The sequence below is a fragment of the Babylonia areolata genome, chromosome 16 (genome assembly GCF_041734735.1).
Source record: "Babylonia areolata isolate BAREFJ2019XMU chromosome 16, ASM4173473v1, whole genome shotgun sequence".
NCBI lineage: Eukaryota > Metazoa > Mollusca > Gastropoda > Neogastropoda > Buccinidae > Babylonia > Babylonia areolata.
This window is the reverse complement of record NC_134891.1, coordinates 8,273,928-8,279,659: the sequence shown is the minus strand read 5'-3', so window position 1 is coordinate 8,279,659 and position 5,732 is coordinate 8,273,928.

The following is a 5,732-nucleotide window of genomic DNA, read 5'->3' as shown; positions in this document are numbered from 1 at the left end:
CAAAAATTGATGGAGAATTGTTGATTTAACCAGTCAAACTTCGTTTTCATGCTTTCGGAAACTGTAAGTGGGTCTGTATAGAAAGGCAACCGTACCAAGCAAGAATAAACGAAATTAGAATAGTGTGTTGCAGTAAAAAGTAGGGTTGTTCACTATAACGTCAAAAATTGATGGAGAATTGTTGATTTAACCAGTCAAACTTCGTTTTCATGCTTTCGGAAACTGTAAGTGGGTCTGTATAGAAAGGCAACCGTACCAAGCAAGAATAAACAAAATTAGAATAGTGTGTTGCAGTAAAAAGTAGGGTTGTTCACTATAACGTCAAAAATTGATGGAGAATTGTTGATTTAACCAGTCAAACTTCGTTTTCATGCTTTCGGAACCTCTAAGTGGCTCTGTATAGAAAGCCAACCGTACCAAGCAAGAATAAACGAAATTAGAATAGTGTGTTGCAGTAAAAAGTAGGGTTGTTCACTATAACGTCAAAAATTGATGGAGAATTGTTGATTTAATTCGTCAGACTTGGTTTTCATGCTTTCGGAAACTGTAAGTGGCTCTGTATAGAAAGCCAACCGTACCAAGCAAGAATAAACTTCTTCTTCTTCTGCGTTCACTCGTATGCACACGAGTGGGCTTTTACGTATATGACCATTTTTACCCCGCCATGTAGGCAGCCATACTCCGTTTTCGGGGGTGTGCATGCTGGGTATGTTCTTGTTTCCATAACCCACCGAACGCTGACATGGATTACAGGATTTTTAACGTGCGTATTTGATCTTCTGCTTGCATATACACACGAAGGGGGTTCAGGCACTAAGCAGGTCTGCACATATGTTGACCTGGGAGATCGTAAAAATCTCCACCCTTTACCCACCAGGCGCCGTCACCGTGATTCGAACCCGGGACCCTCAGATTGACAGTCCAACGCTTTAACCACTCGGCTATTGCGCCCGTCAAGAATAAACGAAATTAGAATAGTGTGTAGTATGAGAATACTTGTACCACGTCCACAGGGGAAGTAATGATGGTGCGAGTTAACTCATACCTGGGGATGAATGAGTCAAGGACGGCCTAGTGGTTGGCTGGGCTGTAAGCAGCTTAATCCTCTGGCAAAAAATTGACGTAATGGTCAGCGTCGGAGGCATGTCCATAGGGTTGTGAGCAAGAACGTGCCTGTCCTTATAATTTTCATTTTCAGGTAAAAAAAAAAAAAAAAAAAATTTTTTTTCCTCGATTCTATGGCATCATGATGTGACCCTGTGTGGCCAGCTGGGTAAAAAGCAGCAAAGATGCAAGCTGAAAGTTCTGACTGGAAAATAAGTTTGGCAATTATGGGTATCCCTCGATGAGTGTACATTTGGTTCTGCTGTAAATATTACTGAGTGCAATATCCTAGACAAGGTTTTAATGGTTTCCTTCCTCAACCTGTGCAATAGCTGTGTTTGCGTGACGAGCATCTGTTGAAAAAAAGACCCAAGGCAGGGTTCATGAGCGATTTTAGCAGCGCTAAGTTTGCTTGGTGTTGAGACTTTAGCTACCTCTGCAGAATTAGCATAGACTTGGAACATTCTTCTGACGGAATTATGATATAATATTGATGCTGATATGGCACCTATCCTTGGTCGGATGCCAAGCTCTAAGCGCTTTACAGATGCAGAGTCATTTGCACAACATGTTACGTACCTGGGTAGAGCTGACAGATGGCTGCCATTTGGGTGCTTATCATTTGTTTCCTGTGTCATAAGCATAGACTTGGAAAATTCCTTGAGAGCCTGCGTCCCAGGCGGAGGTGAGGTGAGGTGGACAGTTTTAACTCTCTCCATACGAACGGCGAAAGAGACGACGTTAACAGCGTATCACCCCAGTTACCATCGTCAAAATATTGCAAGCGGAAGGCTCTTATACTGAAGAGGTGAATGTTGACAAAGAATACCACAATTCTGACGACGGAAGCTAAAGGTTGGGTCATTGAGACACCCACTGGACATCCGAGGGGTTTGTGTAGAGGAGAAGAGAGGACTGGCCGTACTGAATGAGTTAATCCTAAAGATAAGCAGACATTGCACCGCTGACATTGCTTTTTGCAGCACAGCACAGAGCCGCAGCCACGATATCAGGGAACGAAGACTTCTTTAGCTTTGTGAGAATTACGATAGATTTTTTTTTTTTGTCCTGCAAGAAAAAAGCAAAGGGCGTGTGAAACCTCTGGGGTGTCATCTGGTGTAGTTGTTCAGGATCTGTTAGTGTGTGTGGTGTGTATGTGTGTGTGTTTGTGTGTGTGTGTGGTGTGTATGTGTGTGTGAGTGTGTGTGTGGTGTGTGTGTGTGTGTGTGTGTGTGTTTGTGTGTGTTGTGTGTGTGTTTGTGTGTGTGTGGTGTGTGTGTGTGTATGTGTGTGTGTTTGTGTGTGTGTGTGTGTGTGTGTATGTGTGTGTGTGTGGTGTGTATGTGTGTGTGTGTGTGGTGTGTGTGTGTTTGTGTGTGGTGTGTGTGGGTGTGTATGTGTGTGTGTGTTTGTGTGTGTGTGGTGTGTATGTGTGTGTGTGTGTGTGTGTGTGTGTGTGTGGTGTGTATGTGTGTGTGTGTGTGTGTGTGTGTGTGGTGTGTGTGTGTGTGGTGTGTATGTGTGTGTGTGTGTGTGGTGTGTGTGTGTGGTGTGTATGTGTGTGTGTGTTTGTGTGTGTGTGTGGTGTGTATGTGTGTGTGTGTGTGTGTGTGGTGTGTATGTGTGTGTGTGTGGTGTGTATGTGTGTGTGTGTGTGTGTGTGTTGTGGTGTGTGTGTGTGTGTGTGGTGTGTGTGTGTGTGTGGTGTGTGTGTGAGTGTGTGTGTGTGTGTGTGTGTGTGTTTGAGCATGCTTGAGTGTTCTTTCTAGTCTTGGGTTCTTCTTCTTCTTCATTCATGGGCTACAACTCCCACGTTCACTCGTATGTACACGAGTGGGCTTTTACGTGAATGACTGTTTTTATCCTGCCATGTAGGCAGCCATATTCCGTTTCGTGGGGTGTGCATGCTGGATTTGTTCTTGTTTCCGTAACCCACCGAATGCTGACACGGATTACGGGATCTTTAATGTGTGTATTTGATCTTCTGTTTGTGTATACACACGAAGGGGGTTCAGGCACTAGCAGGTCTGCATATATGTTGACCTGGGAGATCGGAAAAATCTCCCCCCTTTACCCATCAGGCGCTGTTACCGTGATTCGAACCCGGGACCCTCAGATTGACAGTACAACGCTTTAACCACTCGGCTGTTGCACCCGTCTTGTGTTTGTAATGAGAGATAATGTGTGTGATGATGCAAAGTTATGTGCATGAAATGAGAGATAATGTGTGTGACGTTCTGACGATGAGAGTAGATTTGGTGTGCAGCAGTGTGGATCTTTTCCAAAAATGGACATTATTCCTAGCAATCCTTCAGGTTTAATCATTTTAATGGTGTCTAGTATCTCCAGCAAACACTGAAACAACAACACAAATCTGAACATTTGTTTGTTCATTATTATTCTTTTAATGCTCATTCTGTCCGAGATCAAACATTTCAGCTTTTTCAGTATTTTAACATTGAGATTGAGTTGGGTTGTTTTTGGGTGGGGGAGGGGTGGGGGCAGGGGGGGGGGGAGTTGTTTTTTTTGTTCTCTGTGAATGTGATACATGAAAATTTTTTGTTCTGTTTGAGGCTGGTTTTCTTTAACTGCCCCAGTAAAAGAATGTTGGGGTGGAAAATGTGAGGGTTGTTAGCGTTTTGAAGCTTGTTTTGTGAGCTTTCGCTATGGCGTCCAGAGTTATCTTGGTGCAGATGAGCAGTTAGGCATTTATAGACAAAGCTTTCGATGTTCAGGTGTGGCGATCTGATGCGGACATCATACGCAGGTGGTGTAAATATATTTATTAACTGCATTTTGTGTTAGGAAGGTGTTTTATGTTTCAGAATTCTGTGCCACAAGTTTATGCCCCTATAGTGAAGGCATTCTTTCAGCATGCATGATGCATTATCCATGTGCAAAAGCAAGGGCAGATACTGGAGGTATTGACGATGTGGGTTTTGGAGAATGTTGTATCACAACGTATGTTCCTCCACGCATATGCACCGCTATGCACACTAAGTCAGTCATTTTATAGCCCCCATTTGTTCTGAATTGGAATGCCTGCCATATGGCGCGAAACCGCGTAGTTTGCCGTAACTGTATATTTTTGTGTTTGAATATCGCCACCCCGTGCGTCTAGCTCTGAAGTGGACCATGGGGGGCATAGGCTGTGGTGGTACCATCTTTGTTCATTTTGTTGGCAGTATCAACTTTGTTCATTTTGTAGGTAGTATCATATTTATTTATCCGGTTGTTAGTACCGTGTTTGTTCATGTTGTTGGTTGTGTCATATTTGTTTATTGATAGTACCACTTCTGTTGATTATGTTGGTAATACCAGCTTTGTTCATTCTGTTGGTAAACTTACATTTTTTGTGCGTTATGTTTCACAGATGAGTTTCACTGATAAGCAGGGAATGCACACAGTTTATGCACTTGTGTTGCCTTATTTCATTATTGTGTTGTCTGTTAATTTGATTGGATTTTTAAATTCTGTCACTGCAAAAAATGTGTTCATTATTCTTGAAATCCTTTTTTTTGTGTGTGTGTTTCTGTTGTTGCATTAGAATGTTTGGATTTAGGAAGCATTTCAGGGGTTTTAAAATGCCTCGTTTTACGCAGAAGAAAAGCTTGAATGGATTTTGTTTTCGATTAATTTCCACAGAGAGAGATGGGTGGGAGAAAATAAGAATAGATTTTTTTTCCCCCGCAGGGATGAAAAATTAAGTTACTGAAGCACGATCAAATCGATAGACATACTGTATATATGAAATACTTTAAGAAGTTAATCCACTCAGCTTATTCAACTCTGTACCAGAATGCTTGGCGGGCACCACAGATCGTCCGCCTGAGCCAGATCAGTATTCGGGAGAAGAAACCCATTCAAAAAATCGGTGTGTTAGCTCACTAATATGCATTTGGCTGCTAGTGAAGGGAAATAATTGGAACAGAACTTCCTTCTTCATAGGCACGAAAAGTTTTGCTGAGTAATTCGATTACAGTAAAGTTCGGTCTATAAGCCGCGACTTTTTACCCTGGCTTCAACCTCTGCGGCTTATACAATGATGCGGCTTATTTGAGGATTTAAACGATCCCGGGAGTGTCAAGTGCAGTTGTAATCAGCAGTTGGTCCTTGCTTACTCCATGGGGAAATGTGACTGTACTCAAACAGTTGTTAGTCTGATGGGAACAGTACTGTACACTGCACACAAACAGGTATGCATGATGGGACTGTTTTTCGCAGGACAATTTTTTAGTGAATAGAAAGGTTTTCTCAATGCTGCATCAGTACGTTATTTTGGTACAGGCATCCAGAAAGAAAAGAAAAGAAAAAGGGGGGGGGGGGGGACTTCTTAACAATGAGGACTTGTATCTCAGTTCATAACAGTCCTATTAAAAATTTAGGTTGTTCTTTGAGTTACTTTCTGTTTAAATGACCTGTTAACTAGTTCTTGCCAAAGAATGGATCAAGAGTTACGGGTGAAGACAACTGTAAATCCAACGTCACTTTTGAAGTATTCAGTACAGTCCTGCCATCACTAACCCCCCTCCTACTTCATTTTTTTCTTCTTTTTTGCTGTCCCATCATCTGCACCATTTCTGCGGCATTCTCCCACGCCGCTCATTCTGAGTCCCCACATGCACAGC